General features: G+C 42.1%; 1 long non-coding RNA gene and 1 other non-coding gene across 3 annotated transcripts; both read left to right on the top strand.

Moving 5' to 3' along the window:
- Positions 1–11,597: 11,597 nt before the first annotated feature.
- On the top strand, positions 11,598–16,336 carry LOC143690295 (uncharacterized). Of its 2 annotated transcripts, XR_013179123.1 has the most exons (4): positions 11,598–12,066; positions 13,229–13,333; positions 14,469–14,627; positions 15,061–16,336. It is a non-coding gene; the product is annotated as an uncharacterized LOC143690295 (long non-coding RNA). The 2 variants fall into 2 exon arrangements; XR_013179124.1 differs by lacking the exon at positions 14,469–14,627.
- On the top strand, positions 15,328–15,434 carry LOC143642964 (U6 spliceosomal RNA). Its single transcript, XR_013156022.1, has one exon. It is a non-coding gene; the product is annotated as a U6 spliceosomal RNA (small nuclear RNA).
- Positions 16,337–22,831: the final 6,495 nt, after the last annotated feature.

The raw sequence follows: 22,831 nt of genomic DNA, 5'->3' as shown, positions 1-22,831 counted from the left end.
TGGGTCCAAGCAATCTGTGTTTTCACACTCCTTCCAGGTGATGCTGCTGCTGCTCAAGTTTGAGAACTACTAACTTTGAGTTTACAAAGAGCTTTTCATTCATTCAGTGTCAGAACTCTCACATGCATTCTCTCAGATTGAAGTCAAGATGATCGTCACCTCCACTTTACTGGATGAATGGAGCCTTAGAAGTGGGAAGGGGAGGGTCTGGAAACAAGGGCTCGGGGCTTTAATGACTTGCCTCAGGCTACATGGTGATGAAATGTGAACTCTGACCTCTGAGTACAAGTTCCTGGTGCCCTCCACAAGGCCCCTCTGTCTTCTCTCTCTGAGCTCCTATAGTTCTTTTTCCCCTCTGCATTTCAGGGCTCAGCACAGGAGGCTCCAGCTGGGCAGGCACACTGGAAGGGAGCTGTCCTTGAACCTTTTCCAGAACACACTGCCATGGCTGCAGAAAGGAGAGCATCCTGCATCCTGCTGGGTCCAGCTGCTGAGTGACCGCAATTGACAGCCTCATCTGCTGCCTGGAGTTTTGGCTCTAGGAGCTCTCTCTCTCTCTTCTCAAGCTCTCTTGCTTCTTTCTCTGCAGTTGTGCAGCTGCCACCATCAGCTGAGCACCTTCTGATGCCTGTCTTTGGAGAGGAATCATGTAGCCTGAGAAGAGTTGGGCGTCTGTAAGCGCCATGCCTTGAAAACGGGCTCTCTGCAGGAACATGGCCTTGGGTGAATTGCCCCTTAGGGCATGGGGCAAGGGCCTGCCTGTTTATTTAGGGTGTGGACTTGGAGTCAAGGACAGGAGTTTTATAAACAGAGAATGATTTTTTTTTCAAGGAGTAAAAAAACTTTTAATAACAAATGAAAATAACCCAAACTTCAAATCTCCCAATTCTTGGGTTGTTAAGTCATGCTAAGATGACCACAATAAAAGAGTCATCAGCTACCTGAAATGTAATGACAAAATGACAACTGAAGCATTTCATTGCAAACAAAATAAAACAGAGAATGAATTTTGTTGTGCTTGTGACCTTGTGCTTTTGCTGGTTCTTTTGAGGATGTTCAGTAGCATGAATACTGAAATCTATGAGGAGGGGAAAAAATCCCCTTAATTTTAGAGAAGTAAATGGAGGTTCACTTTCATTTGCAAATATATTTCTTTCATTTGTTGTCACTTCATCTGTAAGATGCATGTGTACACCCACAGATTTGGAATCCTTTTTATTAATGGTCGATGTGGCTTTCTTTCGATGAAATGCAGAAACTTCTTTGCCAGTTTGATGGTAGATCCTGGCTGTCATGAACAATGGAGGCAGGGTCTTTTAGTAGGAGATAATTACGCATTGATGGCACATTCCTTTCATTCTGTGGAGTGCACACACACACACACACACACACACACACGCACACACAAGCACATAGTGACCTTCAGGACTTCTTAACTTCTAAGGCATATCAAATTTGTCTTAAAGTTTAAAAAAATAAAGGCTCTGTAATAATGGATGAAATATATTCCTAGGCGGCTTAGTGGTTTAAAGCATGGCTGAACGTCATTTTTTGGAAGAGTTTATTTCCAGAAATAAAGCTAAATGGGCAAACGGAGACTGATTTTTCCCTACTGAGCAGGAAATAAAATCACACATATTAAATGAGGCTTGCAAGGTGCTTATACTGTTTGGGACGAGGCGCCCTAGAGACAGCCCGTGTGCCTAAGACTAAACACATGGTCAAAATGTGAAGTGAGCAGCACCAAGGTAAAAATCAGCTGAAAATGAGTCGGCTGGACTTTGCGAGCCATTCAGTCCCCTAAGAAAATAGCTTTTCCTCTCTCTTTTGACCTTGGGCCATCTATAAAGGACAGCATCCTTAAAAAAAAGCCTGACTCTCACTATTGCTGGTGGGAATGTAAAATGGCGCAGCTGCTATGGAAAGTAGTTTGGCAGTTTGGCAGTTCCTCAAAACATTAACTACAGAATTACCATATGACCCAGACATTCCACTGTTAGGTACATAGGCAAGATAAGTTCATACAGAAGCTTGCACAGAAATGTTTATAGCAGTATTATTATGTTTATAGCAGTATTATTCGCAACAGCCAGAAGGAGGAAACAACCCAAATGTCCATCAGGTGATGAACAAATAAACAAAATGCGTTGCATGAAGTCAAAGGAATATTATTTGCCTAGAAAAGGGAATGAAGCAGTGACACATGCTACAACATGGATGAACCTTGAAAAGATTGTGTACTATGTGAAAGAAGCCAGACAGAAAAGACTACAAATTATATATAGGAGCCGAGAGGCAGAAATAAGAATGATATATTTGGGGACATCAGGAAATGGCCAGAGTATCACTGACATCTTTAAATCAAATAATCACTCAACCCTTTGCTTTTGTTTTTGTAAAATGTCTTTGACAAGATGATATATGCACAAGGGAAAGTTTTGAACAGTACAAGTGGAACCCAGTGTATACTACTTCCCTGTGTGTTCGTTTGTAAGCTGCCAGATGGCAATATACCAGAATAGGAATGGCTTTTATAAAGGGAATTTAATAAGTTACAAGTTTACAGTTCTAAGTCTATTACAATGTCCAAACTAAGGCATCCAGGGAAAGATACCTTAATTCAAGGAAGGTCCATGGGTCAGGCATACCTTTGTCAGCTTGGTGCTTTCAGCCTCTGTTCCTATAGGGAGGTCCCTTACTTTGCTTCTCCAGAGCTGGCCTTCATTTCTTGGTTCCCCTTGGCTCTCTCCAGGTTCTGGCTTGCTTAACATCTCATGGTGACATGTGCTGGGCTCCAAGCATCTCCAGACATTGGTGTCTCCATTCTCCAAATGTTGGCATCTGTGCCAGCTCTGCTCTGAAGTGTCTGTTGGCTCTGTCATTTCTGTAAGCTCTGCTTTGCCTGCTCTGAGCTCTCTTCAAAATGTCTCTTCTTTTAAAGGACTCCAGTACACTAATCAAAACCTACCTGGAATGGGTGGCGTCACATCTCTGTCTAATCTAAAGGTCACATCCACAATTGTGTCGCATCTCCATGGAGATATTCTATTCAAAAGTTTCCAATCTACAATATTGAATCAGGATTAAAGGAAATGGCTGCTCCCACAAGACTGGATCAGGACAAAAACATGGCTTTTCTGGGGCACATGATACTTTCAAACCAGCACACTTTGGTACCCTTATTTCTAATTGTCTTTCCCAGAAAAACTATCTCTATATAGTCTTCTCTTCTAACAGCTCTTATCTACCCTCCTTTGCTTTTCTTTTTAAGAAACTGATACTTCATTTTCAAGACTAGATTACAGAGTTGTAATGAAGTTCCAAAAAATGAATTCTACAAATCATTCGCAAATTCTACAAATCAAACAATGTAATTCATTTCAGTTCAATTTGTTTCTACCAGATCTATTGCCCCATTGTGTTATGGCAGCCATTGGGTGCCAATTAACCAATTTTAGTGACTTCTAAAAAATCTTCAGTTGCTATTCATTCATTCAACAAATATTTCCTGAGTGCCTTACCAAGTGTCAGGCTCTGTGCTAAGACTTGGGGATACCACGATAGATATAGTGTCTGTATTCAGGGGACTTATTGGGAAATACAGAGGATAAAGAAAATATGTAAATTAACAAGAAAAGCAGGTGGTGATAAGTTCTATGATGGTAACTTTCAAAAGGGTAACAGATAGAAAATGGGGGGTGGGAAGAGCTACTTTGGATTATCCAGGCTTTGAGGATATGATAGTTAAGTTGAGACCTGAAAAACAAGAAGCAGCAGCCATGCACAGATCTGGGGGAGAGCAGCTCAGGCAGAGGGTAGAGCTAGTGGAAAGGATCTATAGTGGGAACTGGTCAGACATGTTCAAAGAAACAGAAAGATGGCAAGGATGGCTGGAGCTCAGAGGGGAGCGGGAAGTGAGTGGGCTGGTGAGGGCTGAGCAGGGGCCCAATTGCATAAGGGTTTGCCATCCACGGTATGAAGTATTTTTAAGAGTGATGAAGAGGGGCTACAAAGCTAGTTCAACGGTAGAATTCCTGCCTGCTGTGTGAGACCTGGGTTCAATTCCTGGCTCATGCACTACAAAAAAAAAATTTTTTTTTAAACAAATGGTGCTGCTTTAATGGGATGGTCACATGGAAAAGGAATGAAAGCGACCCCTACCACATAGCATACCAAAAAAAAACAAAAAAAACAAAGAGTGATTAGGAGCCATGGAAGAGTTTTAAGCGGGGGCAGACAGATCCTATTACTATTTGGTAGTTTCTCTGGGGATTCTAATGAAGACGACTGAAGTACCCCATCCCTGCATTCACAGTGATATTCCCTGTCACCCCAGGCCCTGGATTGGGCCTTCCTTGTCCTGCTGACTGTCCCTGGTATGCAGCAGAGTTTGCACAAACAGAAGCCAGTGCACCCAGGAAAGTATGCCTCAACATGCACACAAACTCTCAAAAGCATAACGCGTCAATGCACAATTTTCAAGACCCTCTAATCTATTTGTTTGGCAAAAGTCTCCTAAATAGAGGAATTGGATCACCTACAAATAGTCTGTATTGACTCTCTAGGAGTACACTGGTTATCCTGATGGCTTTGTGTGCCACAGAGTGGTTTTAAAGAGAGATTTCCGCATGCCATCAATTTTCTGTGCTCAGTGGATTTTTCTTTCTTCATCTGTGTTAGGAAACCCAACCATAAAAATAGGAAAATTTTGGCTCGAGATATATTTACTCTACTTTGTTAACAAGCAAAGCTGAAACTGGAAACAAATAATTTTGTTTTTGTGAACACAGGCTTGCTGTTCAGTTAGTGCAAAGTCTAACTCTTGCAAAATCTGATGAGGACATGGTCCCCACCAGGCTAAAGTTGAAAATGGTTCTTGGAGGAGGAGAAACGGTAGCTCTGTTTATTGTGCAAGCGTAGGGAATGTCAAAGCCAAAGAATAAAATGTATTTTAAACAATGGGATGCCACTGACCAGCAGTGAGCTACCTGCTTCAACAAAATTCTCAAGTTTAAAGGGAGAAAATCTGTCTCTGTTCTCTCTATATTTAAAGACCCACCAGAGTTAACAAGAGTCATAAATAGACCAGGAAGCAGATGAGTTTTCATCCTATGACTTAATGAAGGATAATATTCTGAGTGAATCTCTTTTCTCTTTTGCATTTTAAAAGCTGTTTCCCAACTCTAGTTTGGTCTTCTGTTTAATGTGCTGTGGCAAGCTGTTGGTAACCAAATGGAGTAGAATCTATATTTAGGGTTTCCATTAGCTCTCGTGTTTGAATGTGCTACTGCTTCTTAATTTCAGCACAGGTATTCTACGAGAGTGAATTGCCATTTACGTTATCGTTGCATAACAAAGTCTTATGCTAGTATGTCTCATATTTCATGGAGGTTTTTTCTTATGCATGCTCCCTTTTTATTGGTCACACATGGATAAATAGGAAGTTACTAACTTGATAGTATTTTGTAATTGATAAATTAGGATTTAAGGGATCATTTTGGTAACAGAATCATATTCCTCTTTGCTTTCTGGGATATTGGAGTAGACAGAGGGGAATACCTGGAAGCCCTAAACTATAATTCAGCTGCCCTGTCATCTGAAATGATTGTGAAAGCCCTTATCTCGTGCCATTGCGCTTGTAGGAGCTGCGACGCCCTTTACCCGGTCATTTTCTTGGAGGGCAGAGGCCCTAATGCTAACGCAGAATTTGGAGTCAGCCATAACCAGCCTCAGTGCTGGACATTTGTAAATCCTGTCAGCTACACTCTGCTAGTGAAAGATAACTAGTCTCCTTCCCTTTGGGCTCACACCTTTAGTACTGAAGTGACAGCTCTGCCTCCCCTCTTGTCAGCTTCTGTTCCCTATTGAAGTGATGATAATACTGTCTCTTTTTCTGCTTTGAACTTGCTATTCGAATGACCTCATCTCCCTTTGCTGAAGTCTTTAAAAATCTTGAACCCCCTAAACTCAGGGAGACAGATTTTGGGTCCCTAGGCTGCCTGCTCTCCTACTACGGGCCTAGTAATAAACTCTTTCTCTCTGTGAATCCCCGGAATCTCAGGACTTGGTTATTGAGTGCTTCGGGCAAAAGAATCTACAGTCTTTGTCTGGTAACAGTTTACCACCTTTCAGAGCGGTGAGTCTGGTTCCGGCTTTTCTTGTGTCCCCCCAGGCTGGTTTGGATGCCATTTAGTGCTTTCTGTTTGATGCGTGGATGTGGGTGAACCACAGATTGGCCTTGAGAATGGAGGAATGAGAAATGGAGCCAGGGTATCTTAGGCTAAAAGGTGCATTTTGGCTGAATAATTGTTCCTCGATGGTAAGAAATTATTAGGTCACATTGGTTCTGTTGTGCCAAAGTGCTACAGAGAACTTAATGCTGACCTTTTCTAAGGCAATTAACTGTGAGTGAAGGTTTAGGAATAGCAGAACTCAAGAGAGAAGTACACTTCTTTTTCAATCACCACTTCCCAAAACTATGCAGTAGAAGGCTTTTAGGATGCTTATAAAAATAACAACTCTCACTTGCTTGTGCTAGACACATGATAAAGCCGTTTCACAACATTTCTGCATTGATTCAGAGTAATTCTGGTGTCCTCTAGCAATGCTAGAAAAGACCTCCCCTGAGCCAACAGCATGCTGACATTGCCGTCAGATTCCTGGGAGTGAAGACTTGGGCTGAATCTTGGAATTCTAATAAACAAAGCCTGCAGGACAACCTGCTGGGATCAGACTCTTTACCACAAAAGGAAAATTGGAGGATACAAACAGTCAAAGGAATTTTGGACATTGGAAAGAAGATAAGGAGCCTGCAGATGGCCTTAGGTGCAGGGGAAAGTGGATAACCAGACTTAAGCTTGTTCTCCAGGGCAGTAGGGAATCTGCCATTAAGTTGGCCATGTAGGATGTCACTGAAGGAAAAGATCAGTGGTTCAGTGGGACTTCCTCAGTTGTCCCCCTTGGTTTCTCTTCCTGAAAGTGTAACCTAAATGTTGACATCCCGCTCAGGCTTTGCCTTACGACCCTTTTCTCTTCTCACTTTACTTACAACTCCCTGGACAATCTCATCCCTTCTCATATTTCAATAACCATCTCTACTGCTAATGGCTCTAAAATTAAATCTGCACCCCTAGCCTCGCCCTCTTTCTCTTGTCCCACAGACGTTTCCAACTCAACATATTTGGACTGAACTTACCGCGTTCCCATCCCCAGGCCTGCGCCCTCTCCTGAGATCTTGTCTCTGATGGTGGCCGAGATTGACTGCACTTGTGGAGTGACTGGCACGGTTCCAAGTATTTGCATGTTTCATGGTCTTTTCCACAGCCTTCCACAGAGGATCCTATTATTAGCCCCGTTTCACACAACGGAGCCACGGGGTGCTTTGGTGCCTTGCCCAAAGTTGGACACCTAGCCGTGGGCAGAGCTGGGGTTTGCATGTGGACTCTAGCATCAGCAACCATGCCGTTAACCCTTCCGCCACTGTGCATTTACCCAAGCCCGAAACCTGGACATCAGTTTTGACGCCTCCTTCTCCCTTGCCTTCCATGTCCAATCCTATGCCAATCCAGCAGCTTGATCTCATGAAGAACTTCAGTCTTTCTGCTTCTCTCCATCTTCAGTGTCAACGCCCCAGTCCAACTACCATTCCCTCTCACCTGGTCACCTGCAACAGCTCTCCCTGCGTTCAGTTTTCTCTTCTATCTTTTCCATCCCATCTATATCCCATATTATAGCCAGAGAAATCTCTCTGAAACATCAATTTGATTGTGCCACTCCACTAATTAAAATACTCCAGGGGTTTCTCATCACCCTCAGGGCAAACTCTGAGCTCCTTAACTGCCTTAAAAGGCTTCCCTGTAGCCTCATCCTGCTCTATCTCACCTCTCGGCCACTGAGCTATCTGGTCCCTCTGTGTGAAACACCCTCCGCTTCTCCCTACCTGGTGTGCCCTGCTCATGGCTGAGGCTTTGGGGTACCCTTCCTGACACCCCAACAAAGAACTTCAATGTTTTGGCCAGTTGTTCCATAATGGCTGTCATTTTCCTTGTGCCAGGCTCTCTGCAGCAAGCACTAATTTATTTATTTATTTATTTAGCATTATCAATTGTATTTAATGAAATGTGGTATTCTGCAAAGTGAATATTTCATCATTTCTTAAAAAAAAGGTTGCTTTTAATATTTGTTTGAGTTTTGGGGCTAATTTTGGCTGTGGATCACTTCTAATGAAAAAGATTTCTCATCACTGCCACTCAAACCTAGTAGAACATTTTTTTTTCCTTTAGTGCATTGTAAAAAGATTTTTGTTGATACAACAACATACAAGCACACACATTCTTAACCTACAAACATTCCATACAAGGTGTACAATCAGTGGCTCACAATATCATCACATAGTTGTACATCCATCACCATGATCATTTTTTAGAACATTGCAAGCACTAATTTAATTTCACAACAACCCTGTGAGGTAGGAACAGCTATTATTTCCATTTGGCATAGGAGGAAGATGAATCGTGAAGTGTGTGTCATAGCCCGACTCCACCCTACCAGATCACTAGAGGACATTCATGCAGGGCGTGAGCTACAAGGACTTGGGAGGAGCAGAAAAGGTAAATAATGGATAGTGAGGCAACCTACAGATTAGCAATAACAGCAGGAGCTCAGGGGACAGAGGGAATAGATATCAACACCAGAGCTGAGGTTCTGGGCTTGCCCAGCAGGACCTGGGACGCTGGAGGAGATGCAGCCACTGCCAACCTGCCACCCTAAACAGAGAGGGGGTGAACTCCCTGAAGTGCCTGACACTACCCTCTTCCCACCTACTATTCCCCACCAGTGCTTCCCATTGGTTGTGCTAGCCAGACTCTGAATGGCAAGGGAACCTGGGAAATGTAGTCTGCAGAGGTCAAGGGAGAAGGCAGGCCCAGAGAAGGTAAGTGATTTGCCCAAGGTCACACAGCTTCTAAGTGGCAGGGCCCAGGCAGTCTGGCCCAAGAGTCTGTGCCCTTAACCCCTGTTCTATCCTGCCTCTCACTGACCTCTGGGCAAGACACTGAATCACTTTATGCCTCAGTTGGGTAAAATGGGGATAATTGCCTATACCTTCTGTACAGGGCTGCGGGAAAGGTTAAAAGAGTTCAAATGTCAAATACTTTGAACAATGCCTGGACAAACAAATAAATCTTGGCCACTGTCACAGAGACAAAGCTCACAGGATGAGGCACAAGTCTGGGGGTAGGAGCTATGCCCAACACTGCTCTAGCTCTATCTCTATAAAGTAGCTGCTATTCCCATTTTTGTTGATGATAAAACTGAAGCCCTGAGAGTTGAACTTGTGCAAGGTGTCACTGCAAAGCTGGGAGGAGAACTCAGGAATTAGACTGCAGAGTCAGCTTGTTCAACTGCTCCATCGAGATGTCTGTGTAATACGCACCCTCCCAGCTAAAATGCAGTTTCAATGGCTGTGCCTTTTTGCTGGGATTTCATTCTCTAGCACAAGCTTGGGGCCGCTGCTGCGAGGGTGCACACTCCGTATTTGCTCCATGAATTATTAAATGGCCTGTGACTTTTCGGTGCCTGCGGGGAGCAGCGTTCCGCAGGCTGGTTTCGGGCATCCAGGTCGGCCAGGAGGTGCCGGGGCAGGGGCTGCCAGTGCTTCCCTCCCAGGCAGATTCTAGGCTGTGTCCACCCGTGTCCTCCCGGGCCCTCCAGCCCCCCACCCCGCCCATGGCCCTCCCCTCCCAGGGCCCCCGTTATCCACTTCCGCGGGGCGCCCGCGGTAAGGAGGTCAGGGTGGAGAGGTCGCAGCAGGGGGACGAAAGAGAAAATGCAATGGGGTAAAGGGTCACCATTAGGGCGTTCTGGAGGGAACTTAAAGATCATAATTGGAAAATTGTGCATCTGGAGATGATAGGACCTAAAATTATGTCTTCCTAGGACAAAATGATTTGTTTTTGTTTCAGCAACTTGGTCTATGCAGTGGAAGCAAATCACTGTTCTCTGCCTCTGTTTCCCCCCATAAAGAAGAGGTAAAGATAATTTCCAGCAGAGAACTAGAAAGTTGCTTCCTAATCATTAGAGAAAGGCTGTACCAAATTAATTCCCGAACCGGGTATTGAAATGAAAACATGGATAAAACTAAAGTTCTGGTCCAGTTGCAGCAAGTAAGCTGTTGGAGGGCAGAGCCCTTTTCTTGACATTTCTCTCATCTCCCAGCAGACAGAGTTGGGCTTCTTGTGAGAAGACGTTTTGTATTTATTTAACAGATTAAGTGAATTACATACCTGATGATTCTGCTTCCTAGGACCAGAGCTAAACTGGGTTTCACTGCAGGCCTTTTATGTCCTGACGTCACCACTTATGGTCACTTTTCTACCCTATTTTTTGTCTCTCCTCTCTGCCTCCCTTATATTTAATTGAGTGTATCTTGCTGAGTTCTATGCATCTTTTTAAGTCCCTCTCAATCCTTCGTGGAACAACGCAAATAAATACACAGACACGGACTCACTTTTTTTTTTTTTACTATGGGCTTTGTTTTAGTGGAACACTTTGAGTTGCTTTTGCATCAATGTTCCATTACTTTCCGGTATGAACTCATTTAGCAGACTCCTTTTTAAGGTGAAAAGCTGAATTATAACAAATGCTGGGGTGCCTAGCTGAGAGAATTTGTAAATGTTAGAATTGGTTGATGAAACAAAGTATGGTGACAATCTGCTTGATTTTGGTAATTTTCCAAATGAATTTGTATTTTATTAATATATTCATATATAATACAAAAGAACAAGTGGCAAATTTGTAATATACTGATTGTACTTTATTCATCACAACCAATTTATAAAAATTTGAAAAACAGTTGCATGGACACGTGGAAACAGTCTTCTTTGGGTCTCAGAGGATATGGGTGAGTATACACATATAGGGGAGAGCCCGCATAAGAAGGGTTCCCCAGGAAATGAGCCTTGCGGCTTGGGAACCTGGGATTTGACTATTACTGGTTTATAAAGCATCTTTGGTAAGCTGCACCCAGGTATTTTTTGCATTTAGCATGTTTCCCTTACATGAAGAATGGAAAACAATTGATTTAAGCCCCACCTTTAATGATAAAATTTCCCCTCTAACCCTCTAGACATACCTCAAAATCACCTCATTAAAATTGAACAAGTCTTAAGCAAGAACATATTTGTACTGTGATCTAACTTCACTAAGTTAAATCACATATATTTTTATTTTTAACAATTATACGTAATTCATCAAGTATAGCTTTCTATTGAAGAATAGATCTTAAGACAGCCGGGATTTTGTTTTACAAAAACAAAACTGAAAGGTTTAGGAGGAGAAAGGGTGAGAAAAAAGGAAAGTAGACCAGGAAATTTAAAGCGGGTGTCTCCGCTCCAGGGCTAAGCTCACCGAACCCAAGATGAAGGGAGTGCGCGCGCTCGGGTGATGGCGTGGGCGGTTTTTAAGCAAGGGGGGGCAGGTGATGTCCGGAAGGGGCGGTCCTCTGGAGGTCAGGTGGTTGGAAGGGGCGGGTCCCTGGAAGTCAGGTGGTCAGAAGGGGCGGTCCTCTGGAAGTCAGGTGGTCGGAAGGGGCGGTCCTCTGGAAGTCAGGTGTCAGGAAGGGGCGGTTCCAGAAGCCATGTTGAAAGGGGCTACACAGCCTACACAGCTCCAGTTGCAATACTCTTCCCCGGTCCCCTGACCTAACAGAAACTATAGGGAAGGAAATGGCTTGACTGAGGTCACATACTAAATTAGAGGCAGGCCTGAGACCTGAAGTGTATTTCCTAAAATGAATTTTATTGCCTTTTCTTTTATCTTGTGCTGCCTGAGGGCTGTCTTAAAAAAAGAAAAGAAAATCTTTTGAACTAAACAAGTCCTTAACCTGGACCGGTTAATCCCTCACCTTTTCTTTCTTTCTTTTTTTTAACCCCCAGTGAGGTCTCAGGCCTGCCCGCAGGCTCGCTTCTTTCTTCTCTTTGCCGAAATCTCTTCACCGTCTGCACGCAGTCAGAAATCAGGTGCCTCGCTCCAGACAGCAATGCTTCTGCGCTGCAGATCGGCTGCTTTGTGAGTGAAACGGGCACATCTGATCGTGGGAGCTGGTGGTGGTGGTGGTTTAATGGAATTTAGTGACACCAGCTCAGCACAGAAGTGTCTGTGTGGTCAGCTACACCTCAGGGAAGGGCAATGGTCTGTGCTTACGCCCCGATTTTAAATAGCATTCAATAAAAACGCCCTCCTTTCCCCGCTTGGGCACCAAAAAATAGATAAAAAATAAAATAAAAACATCCTCCTGCTTGGATTATCTTCCCAGGCATGAGGGAAGGTTCCCAGGACTCCAGCTTGCTTGTCTGGGTGTGGAGATTTTACTTCGCCCCTGACATGGGTTGACTCTAAGTCATGATCCCCTCTGCTTTCTGGGGAGCCTCTGCGGAACTAAAAAAAGAAGTAAAAATTTATGTTGGCAAATCTTCACGCAGATGTGGTCCATGCATGGTGCACCATCAAGGGCTCCGGGTATCGTCTCATAGCCGTGTTCTCTGAGGCCATTTTTGGAGAGGATTCGACTGGTTTTGAGAACTGAGACCCATGTAGCCCTGGAGGCAAGGGAAGGGGTGGCCCTGCAGAGGAGGCCGCTGAGTTTATTTTTAACACCAAGTTAAAGGCATGCTCTGTGTTCTTTCCTTTTAAAAATAGACTTTTAACCTCTTGAAACTTTTTGACTCTATTCTGCCTGTGGGGCAAAACCCCCTTTGTGACTGGAAACTCACACTGGCTCTGTCCCCATTACGGGCGTACTGGCCCGGTAGTTAGGCTGGTGGAAAAACCCCAGAATTTTTCTTCAGAGTGCTTTCAGTCAGCATGAACACATACGCTTCTGTGTGCGGAAGCTTAGAAACCCTGGCTTCTTACCTGAAGCCTGTGCTTTTCTGCATTTTAAAAAACTTAGTGGTTAGGAGAATGTCCTCTTTTAATAATGGCTGGGAGTGGTAAGATGGCAGATATAATCTTTTTGAAGTCCACTGCAGTAATTTATTCAGCTTATGAATATACACATGCACATTCCTACACACACCTACACATATAGAATTAAGTATGTATGAGTAGATATGATAATAACTTATAGCATTGATTGAAGGCCTACTGTGTGCCAGCCCTTTTTTAGCATGCATTTAACGCTCTGAAGCATCCTCTCAGGGTAGGTGATTGTCTCTTTACCATTTCACAGGTAAAAATGTAATCTTGTGAAGATTATTCAGCTGGTGAATGAGTGTTGGGGATGGAATTGGAACTCAGACACTGGGGCGGTTCAGAGCCACTGCTAGCCCATCTAGTAAGTGAATAATTAGTAAAGGAGTGCCTGCTTTAAGACACTTTTGCTTCCATCTGTTGGAAAGTTATCAAAGTATACTGATTGTGTAGGAACAAGACATTTTGCTTCCACTTGCAAGACAGTTGTCATCATAAGTACATAGTTCTACTTGTTAGCTTAAATGTGATACTCTTGTGCCATGTACAACCTGCACAAAGGTACGAGACAGCCCTAGCACACACCACGCACGTGCACAGACTCACCCACTCACACGTAGTGCCACAGACACGGTAGTTTATGAAGAAGCAATGGATTAAAAGGAGAGGGGACTAGTCTTTTAGAGGCAACCAGGGCAATTTAACCTTGGTAACAGCTCTTCTGTGTACCTTGGTCTCGAACTAGTACAAATCACATAAGAGAGACTAAAACTTGTATTTGTGCATCACAAAAAATGGCCAACTCCCACATCCCCATTTCCTCTCCTCTGGGAAATAAAGAGTGAAGATGCATCATGCAAAGGATGTTGCATGTATGCAGGTGCGTTCATGAGTACATGGGTGTGTTGAAGTGTGGGGAAAACAGAAATAGAACAATAGTTCACAAACTTGGGGAGACAAAGTTTTTTTATATGGAAAAATCCAAGTATAGACCAGAGTAAACTGAAAAGCCTAATGAACTGTGAATGTAACACCTTGCAACAGCTGTCAGCTCATGGTCAACCCTGCTTCATCTATGTCTCTACTCACTCTCCCTGTATTTTGAAGCAAACCCTAGACACTGTATCATTTCATCCAAGAGTATTTCAGAATATGTTTTAAAAGATATGAACGGTTTCTTAAAAACAACCATATCATTATTATACCCAAAAGAAGTGATAATTCCTTACTATTACCACATTTCCAATCTATGTTTAAAATGTCAACTGTAGCCCAAATATGGCAAATAATCTTTTGATTGTGTTTTCACTGTGGGTTTGTTTGAAATGGGAGGCAGCATTTGGTTGTTATGTCTTTAAAGACTCTTTGAATCTCTGAGTTCTCCCTTCATCTTCCACCACTGAAGTTTGCTGATGGCTTCCTCATAATGTAATTTACATGTTTCTGTGCAGCAGAAACTTTTCTGTAAGGGGTCTAAGACATCTGCATTTATCTTTAAGGTCCTTGGGTGCTTTTGTCTCACAGCCACACATGGAAAGCTGGAGGAGAAGCTCAGCAGTGTCTGCTCCTGGATTTCTAAAAGCCTTGGCTTAAGAAATAAGACTGCAAGGCACTTACTTGTACACAGTCATAAAACCCATGTCCCCAGCTGCTGACAGGTAAAGAATGTTGGCTTGGTACTGATGGCATGTAGCGTTCCCAGATCAGTGTTGACCTTGGGTTCTGGGCAATTGAGGAGATTTCAGGAGAAAGATTTTGCAGTCAGGTTTAAAAAGTACAATTAACCTGATTGATGCCATAGGAAAAGAGAGGATTCTGAACCAGAGGGCTTTCATTTGAGTAGATGTGGTGTGGAACAAGTCACCAGCAGGCAATTTGTTAACAGTGACGCTTTTATTTCACAGACTTGAATAAACTGGTGCTTGACTTAAGTGGAGTTTAAGTGATTGGGGAAAACAAATGTTCAGTGGATTCTTGACTGATGTGAATTCTACCTGTCTTCAACCGATTGTGAAATGAACACATTTGATGCATTTTGAGTACCTTTCTTTTCTTTCTTTCCTTCTTTTTTAAATTCTGGCTTTGCTGAAGAAAGCAGACAAGATTCGCTGGTCTCTGGTTTGCAGCCTCCAGCGCCGTACAAATCTACTGCACCAGTGTCATTGCCAGGAAAGGCAGCCTCGCCCCTGTTGAGGTATTTTCAGCAAAGGCCTGTGAAAGAAGCAGCAGCGTTGTCTCTGCCTCTTCATTTACCAACTCGTGCTTTCTTTCTCCTCTGCCTCTTGAAGACTCCCTTGTAAAAATTTCTTTGATGTTATTTTGCAGAGAGAGAGAGAGGGGCTTAAAAAAATGAATAAAGTGCTCGCTTCAGCAGCACATAGACTAAAATTGGAGTGATACAGAGAAGAGTAACATGGCCCCTGAGCAAGGATGACACGCAAATTTGTGAAGCATTCCATATTTTTTTTAAAAAAGAAAAAAAAAACACAACTAGAATGTTACCTTTCCTTGGTAAGATTGGGGTGTTGGCTTCCTTTTCTGACCCCATGCTGTTGGGTCGCCACCTGCCCCAGACCCCTGCTGGCCTCTTTGCCCTTCACGGGCTGCCCTGAACTGTGCTTGCCCCGTATTTGTTGTCAGCAAGCCCAGGGTCAATGTCTGCCACCTCCACTGGCTAGCGGCTGGCCTTGGGTAGGTCACTTGGTCCCCTGAGCTCTGACACCTTTACCTGCAAAGAACGTATCACCTGCTCTGCTGGGTAGATAGGACTATATCACATGAGGATTTTGCAGGGGTCAAGCGTAAAGAGTGAATGTAGGTGAAAGTCCTTCATTAAACTAGAAAGAACTGTACAGATGTCTTGCTACTTGCTGCCCTACCTTTCACCCTTATTCAATCACTGGTGATTGTTTAAAAGAAAGTCACTCTGATTTGGGAGCCAAATAAAACCTGCATCACTTTTTAGTTATGTCATTTTGGGCAAATTCTTTATATACATATGGGAATAATTTTATCTGGTATTTATTTATTTCCCCACACCTTGGCCCAGTGTTGCTGAGAGGATTAAAGCTGAACTAAGGAAAGCCTATGTTACACATATATAGATAACACAGGTAAAGCCTAACATAACTTTGGCACCTAATTGGTTCTCAATAAATATTCTCTGTTCTTGGCAGTTGGACTCGGGTGAAACAGGTTGGTGTGTCTTTTTTCATAAGCAAAGAATGTTTCCTCTAGATTGCTGAGAATACTGCCTGCCACCTCCTCCACCCTCACTTTTTCTTTTAAATTTTCAAATTTTATTTTTTTGAATACCAAAAAACACCAAACGAACGCAAACATTCCTATTTTGATCATTCCATTCCGTCCTCACTTTTTGTATCCCAAATGCTTGTTCATAGTCTGACCATGCTTTAAATCCTCTTTGAAAGTCAAAAGACTAGGGAATTACACAATAAAACTCTCTTTTTATATTACTTGGGATGCAGAGTCCTCAACAGCATGTCTGAAGAGACACAAATATTTGGTTGACTGCAAAATTAACGTGAGTCAACAAGGTGACTGAGCAGAAAACCAATGCATTTTAGGGAGCACTGGTGGAGGGGTCCAGTGGAAGGAGAGTCGTGGGCTCCTCCAACTTGTGTTGGTCAGATTGCATGCATTTGTTATTATCTTGTGTGTTTTTTTTTCTTTTTTTGAGTGGTCTCAACAACTGTGGAAAACAGAACAGTACCATTTTGGATTAATCCAACAGTCTAGTTTCTAAGAAGCATGTGGGAAAGTTTTGAGGTTTTTTTTTTTAAGGTTTTTTATTTAAAGCTTTGACACTCTACAGGAAAAATCAAGGAACGAAGGCAGAAGTTATAGGGAAGTAGCTTACTGGTATTTCTGTTTCTGTTGCTGTGTCACAGCTCTGGACTATTGTAAGTATTGGCTGTTGCAACCCAGTTAAAACAAGGCCAGTCTTAGCATGGCGTCATGTGCAGAGATACCCAAAATTTAGGAATTGAAAATTATAACCACAAATACCTCAGAAATTGAAACAGATAACAAGGGACAGTCATGCAAGTTTATGTCAATGCATTTGAAAGACTTGTGCAGAATGATCAATTTTCTAGAAAAGTATAACCATTAAAACTGACTGAAGAAGAAATAAATGACTTACATTCTATGACCTTGAAAGAAATTAAATTAGTGCTTAAATCTACCTAAATGATGAAACAATATACAGACGAGTTTTTACTGGTAAGTCTTAACAAATTCAAGGAATAGATAATCTCATGATTCCAGGGAATTCAAAAGGAAAATGAACAGAAAGAGCATGCACAAAAACTCGTTTTATTTGGCTGGCATATACTTGAATCCAAAAGAAGAGAAGGACAGTAGGAAAAATTATGTCAACCTCACTTCTAAATGTAAAGATAAAGATTTCAATAAAACTCAGCAAGGTCAGTATCAAATAAAACAAAAACAGTAATCACCATGACTGATGGGTTTATCCCAGGAAAGCAAGAAGGTTTAATGTTAGAAAATCTGTTAATTTAACTTATTGCAATAATAAATTAGAGTAGAAAAACACATAATTACCTCAATAGAGTCAGGAAAATTATTTATTAATACTTAATACCCTTTTATGGTAAAAAAAATACTGAGGGAATACATATAGAAAAAAATTTCTTAACTGAAAAAAATATATTAAGAATTTGCAGCACGGTGCATGGGGTAGTTCAGTGGGAGAATTTTCTGCTGCCATGCAGGAAACCCAGGCTCAATTCCTGGCCCATGCACTCCTCCCCCACCATTCCCCCCCAAAAAAAGGAAAGAAGAAAGAAAAAAAACAAATTAAAAAATGTAGTGAACAAAATTCCCTGCGATATTCACATCACGTATCTGCCTCTGTGTCTGTATGTATAGAAATAGAAATACATAAATACAAGAAGACACAAAAAACTTAAGTAAAAACTCATAGCAAACATCATATTCAGTGGTGAAACTTTAGAATTAGTCCCTTTAATATCATGAACTAGAGAAGGATCCTCACTGTCACTATTTCCATTTCATCATTATTTGGAGGACCCACTCAGAGCAGCGAGAAAGGAAAAGGAAAGATATAAGGATATGAAAGAAGAGAAAAAGCACCATCGACAGAAATGTATTTGCCTTCATAGACTCTGCAAGAAAATGCAGGCAAATTATTAGAACTAATAGAAGAGATCAGCAAGTTACTAAATACCATATCAGTGTAAAATAATTAGCATTCCCATGTAGCATCAATAAATAATATTTAGAAGATTTATATTATAAAAATGCCAGTTCTCCCCAAATTAATTCATAATTTCCGAACAATCCCATCGAAATTCCAACTGACTTCTCTTTTCTTTTGGTGGTACTTGACAAAGTAATTCAAAAATACTTATGTAAGAGCAAAGGACTAAGTATAACTATAATCTAATAGTTTGCGGAAGACCGAGGCTGAAAGGCTCATGCCATCACATAGCAAGTGTGTCGGTCAGGTTCCATCAGGGAAGTAGAGCCATGGCAAGTGTTATGGCATAAGGGATTTATTCTAGGAATTAGACCTTATAACAATTACGGGAAGAGCTGGGGGAATTAAAATCTGGAAGGAAGAGCTGGAGGAAGAGAAAAGTGTTTAACCTGTTCTTGTAAACCACTGGCATGATGGACAAGGCTGAGTTTGCAGGGAATCATGAGAAGCCCAGCACAGGAATAGCTACTAGGGCTGTACTGCAGAGAGGGCTCACTGCAGTGAGAAAGGCCCGTGGGAAGCCACCCCATCACTCCCTTCTGTGTGGATCTAAGCCAAGTGTCTGGTGGTAGGACCTGGGCTGCAGGGCCAGCAGTCGGGAAGAAGAGCTGGACGCACAGCAGAGGAGACCAAGTATGAGATGGAATCGTTCAGGTACCTCTGTTTCTCTTCATCACCCCATCTAACTATGAAGACCTTCAGAGAATAACAGCCACTACTTCCCTTCCACATCCCAACATCTTACACAAGTTCTTCTCTTGGCCAACTCCAACCTGCAACACTGCAGAGCAGGGGATTCATCATTCAACCAAGATGGCTATGGAAGAACCTAGCACATCAAGATTAATGCTAAAGCTAAGGTAACTAAGAGAGTGAAGTGTTTGGTGCAGGATAAAAAAAAAAGTAACATAATAGTACAGAGAGCTTAAAATCAGACCTACACATATATAGAAATGACATATGACAAAAGGTGGGATTATGAATTCAATAAATGATGCTGCAACATTTGTTTTTCCGTATGCTGAAGTGGCTTTAAAAAATCCTTACCTTATATTAATCACAAAATTAAATTCCAGGTGGATTAAATTCTAAAATCTTAGATGTGAAAAGCAAACTTTCAAAAGTTTTAGAAAGAAAATACAGGGCAATGTTTTTGTGACTTCACTTAGGAGAAAGATTTATTAAAAACAAGAGGAAAAAAGAGGGTAAAGAATGATGCATTTGATTACATTTTAATTTAAAATTTCTTCATGACAGAAAATGTCATAAAAACAAACAAAAAAAAGACAAGTCATAGACTGAAAGAAGAGCTTTTCAAATGCACAGATGATTATTACGCAGAATAAAGAATATCTACAAGTCAATATGTAAAGTTTTGGGTCAAGGAAAGGAATAGGCAGTTCACAGAAGACAGGACTTGAATTTCCAATTGAAACTTTTAAAAAAGGACTAACACTTGTTAAACTCTAACCATATACTGTTTTAAATGCTTTGCATGTGTGAAAACACTTAAATTTATAATATGTGTGTCAGGTAGGTGCTGATATTTCATCCCTATTCCAGAGAGGGAAACTATGGCACAGAGAGGTGAACAATGTGCCCAAATTCACACGAGTAAGTGGAAAGCTAGGATTTGAATGCTGAGAGTTTGGTTCTAAAGTCTGGACTCTTAGCTTATTCCATTTTATACTCAGAAGCTTGTTAAATTGAAACAACTGACAGCATTTAGTGTTGGTGAAGATATGGTGAAATGGAATTAATTGTACACTACTTGTGGGAATGCAGACTGGTATATCACTTAGTTGGAGAAAAGCTTGACTTTACAGATAAAGTTGAAGATGTCCATTATCCCTACAGCCCTCGATAATGTCTCACACATGTCGAGCAAGGAAATCATACAAGAAAGCTCCAGAAGCTGGTACTACTGCAGCACTGGTTGCAAATGTGCAAAAATACTGTGGGCAATGTGCATGTGTTGGAATGTCAAATGAAATAATCTAGAGAAAGTCTGTAACATAATGCTGATGGGAAAAAAGCAAGTTGCAGAAGAATAGAGACAGAATATGAGGCCATTCATATGAAGTTTCAAAGTATGCAAAATGGAAGCTGGCTTACATGTGTAATAAAATCATAAAACAAGGAGGGGATAAAACCCCATCAAAATTGAGGCAAATGCTTGGCATCAGAGAAGAAGAATGGAATGGGAGGTGATGCAGGGAGTGCCAACTGTACCTACAACACTGCATTTCTGCAGCTGGTGATTTGGTTTTGGTTTCTCGACCCTGTTGTGTAACCAGGATTAATCCTGTATTCTCTTTTGCAGGAAGGGCTGAACCTTTGGTTCACTGTAGAGAACTGTTATGTGACTCCATTTTATGGTTTGTCAAATCTGGACTTGCTTGTTATTATGAAATCACTTTAAAGCCTTCAGGGTGATCTGTTTTATATATATGTAATATAGTTTTTGCTTAGGCATAGAAAATGGCAGAACCTGATATCAGAGGTTACCTGGGGGAGGGCATTGATTGGGTCAATGACAGGAACTGAGGGAGAGAAGAGGGAAAATTCACTTTATATTGCATGTATTATAACAAGCATGTATTATTTTTATAATAACGAATATTCACAATGAAACACTGTGTTCTAACTGGTATAAGCTCTTAGAGTTTGTTCGTGCTCAGGTCTGCCTTATTCCCAGGATTCTCTCTTCCAGAGGCACTTTGTAGGTCAGATGTGCTCCTAGGAACAACTTCAGCTTCCAGGGGACCTCGTTACAAGGAGATGCAATTTCAAATACAGCTGGGGTGTGGCAAGTTAAGGGTCTGGCTATGAACCATTTTTCTGCTTTGCAAAGGCCATTCCTGAGAGAGCCCCAGTATGCATGCAGAGCTGAATTATGAGGTTGCCATTCTTGTCTTGCAGCTTCTTCTGTCTGTGGAAGCCATTTAAGGGTGAGCCAAGGAGAAAGAGTCCTGCCTCTTTAGTTGGCCAAAGGAGTCAGGTCAGGTAAACATTTGTGGCTGAAACAGCCAAATCCATGCAAGTTAGGATGTTAACCTAGACGCATTTCGCTGCCAAGTTGCCATGAGACCCAGAGAGCTGGAACTACAGAGTCCTTCTGAGTTTAAGAGAAACAGGAAAACTAACAAACAGAGCAGTGGCATCAAGGTTTATGTGTTAGATGAGAACAAGGAAACTGAGATGAGGAAGAGGATGTCAGACAAAGAGGGGGGTGCATTTATGTCGTATGTCAAGGCACAAGTTTTAATCTCTTTTTATTTCATCTTGGTATTGATTTCCCTCATTAAAAATCAATATTTAGTATATTGCACTTGCTTGCTCATTCTCTGGTTTCCTGTGATATTGAACAGATTTTAAACAAAATCAGATCATATCATTCCCCTGCTTAAACCTTTTCAATGTCTCCCATTTCCCTTAGGATAAAATCCTGACTCCCATAGCCCATACAGAGGGTGAAGCTCATTTATCACATGACTAGGCCAGCTGTTAATATTTCTGGTAGGTCAGCAGGAGTAGCCGGGACTATTTGGGAAATCCAGGCTGTCCCTCTGCAGCTCTGTGGGATCTGGTCCTCAGCCTCTTCTCTCCCCCTGCTCACTTGGCTGGTCTTTCTTCTGGTGCCCACAGAGGTCGCTATGGAGATTCTGCTGCCCTCTCGGTTGTGCTCAGGTCTGCCTTCTTCATCTATGGGGTTTCAGGTCAGAAGTCCGCTCTTTAGAGGGGCCTCTCCTGACCGCTGATTCCAGAGCCATCGCCACCGTTAACTCCGCATTTGGTCTCTGCTGATCTGCATGGCTGGTAGCATTTGTGAAGCTCTGGTTTACGCATTTGTTAGTTATCTGTATCAGCTCCCAGGATGAGGCCAGCGACCCATCTGTCTGGTTCACTAGCCTGGCCCATGGTAGGGGCTCAGTCAATGCGTGGCAAATTACATGAGCAGGTGAAGGAATTGAAGCTGGAACAAAGGGGCTGGAGATTCCTGCCCATGGTCTTCATTCTCATCCGTCTGCAGTAGAAGAGAATTGACCGAAACAGAGAGAAAAGCAGAGGGAGGAGAAAGAGTGAGGGAGCAAGAGTGAGCTGAAGTTGGAAAAGGCCCCCTTTCTAGACCCTTCAGGTTTATTCTCTTTTTGGTAGGGATGGGGGAAGGGTGGAGAGAATTTTTAAAATTTATTTTTTAGAGCCCTTGTAGGTTTATAGAAAAATCTTGCAGAAAGTACAGAGTTCTCATATATCTAACACCCCCCCCCCACAGTCTTCCCTGTTATTAACGTTTTGCCTAGGTGTAGTACATTTGCTACAACCAGTAAACCATTATTATTATAATTATACTGTTAATTAAAGGCCATGGCATACATTAGTGTTTACTATTTGTGTCATACAGTTATACAATTTGTTCTTCATTTCTTTGTTTAATGAGTTGTTCACCCCACCAAGTATACGGTAAATAAATCGTGCTCCCCTTCTCAACTTCGAGTTAGCTAGAATTGGGATTGAGAGCCCATATTTGCAGCCAAAGAAAATATATTTTCATTTTTTAAAGGGGAGTGTTATGGCAGAATTGCTAGTTGTGTC

This window comes from Tamandua tetradactyla, chromosome 7, assembly GCF_023851605.1.
Source record: "Tamandua tetradactyla isolate mTamTet1 chromosome 7, mTamTet1.pri, whole genome shotgun sequence".
Classification (NCBI taxonomy): domain Eukaryota; kingdom Metazoa; phylum Chordata; class Mammalia; order Pilosa; family Myrmecophagidae; genus Tamandua; species Tamandua tetradactyla.
The sequence above is the reverse complement of the archived record's forward strand: the minus strand, read 5'-3'. Positions and strand labels throughout refer to the sequence as shown.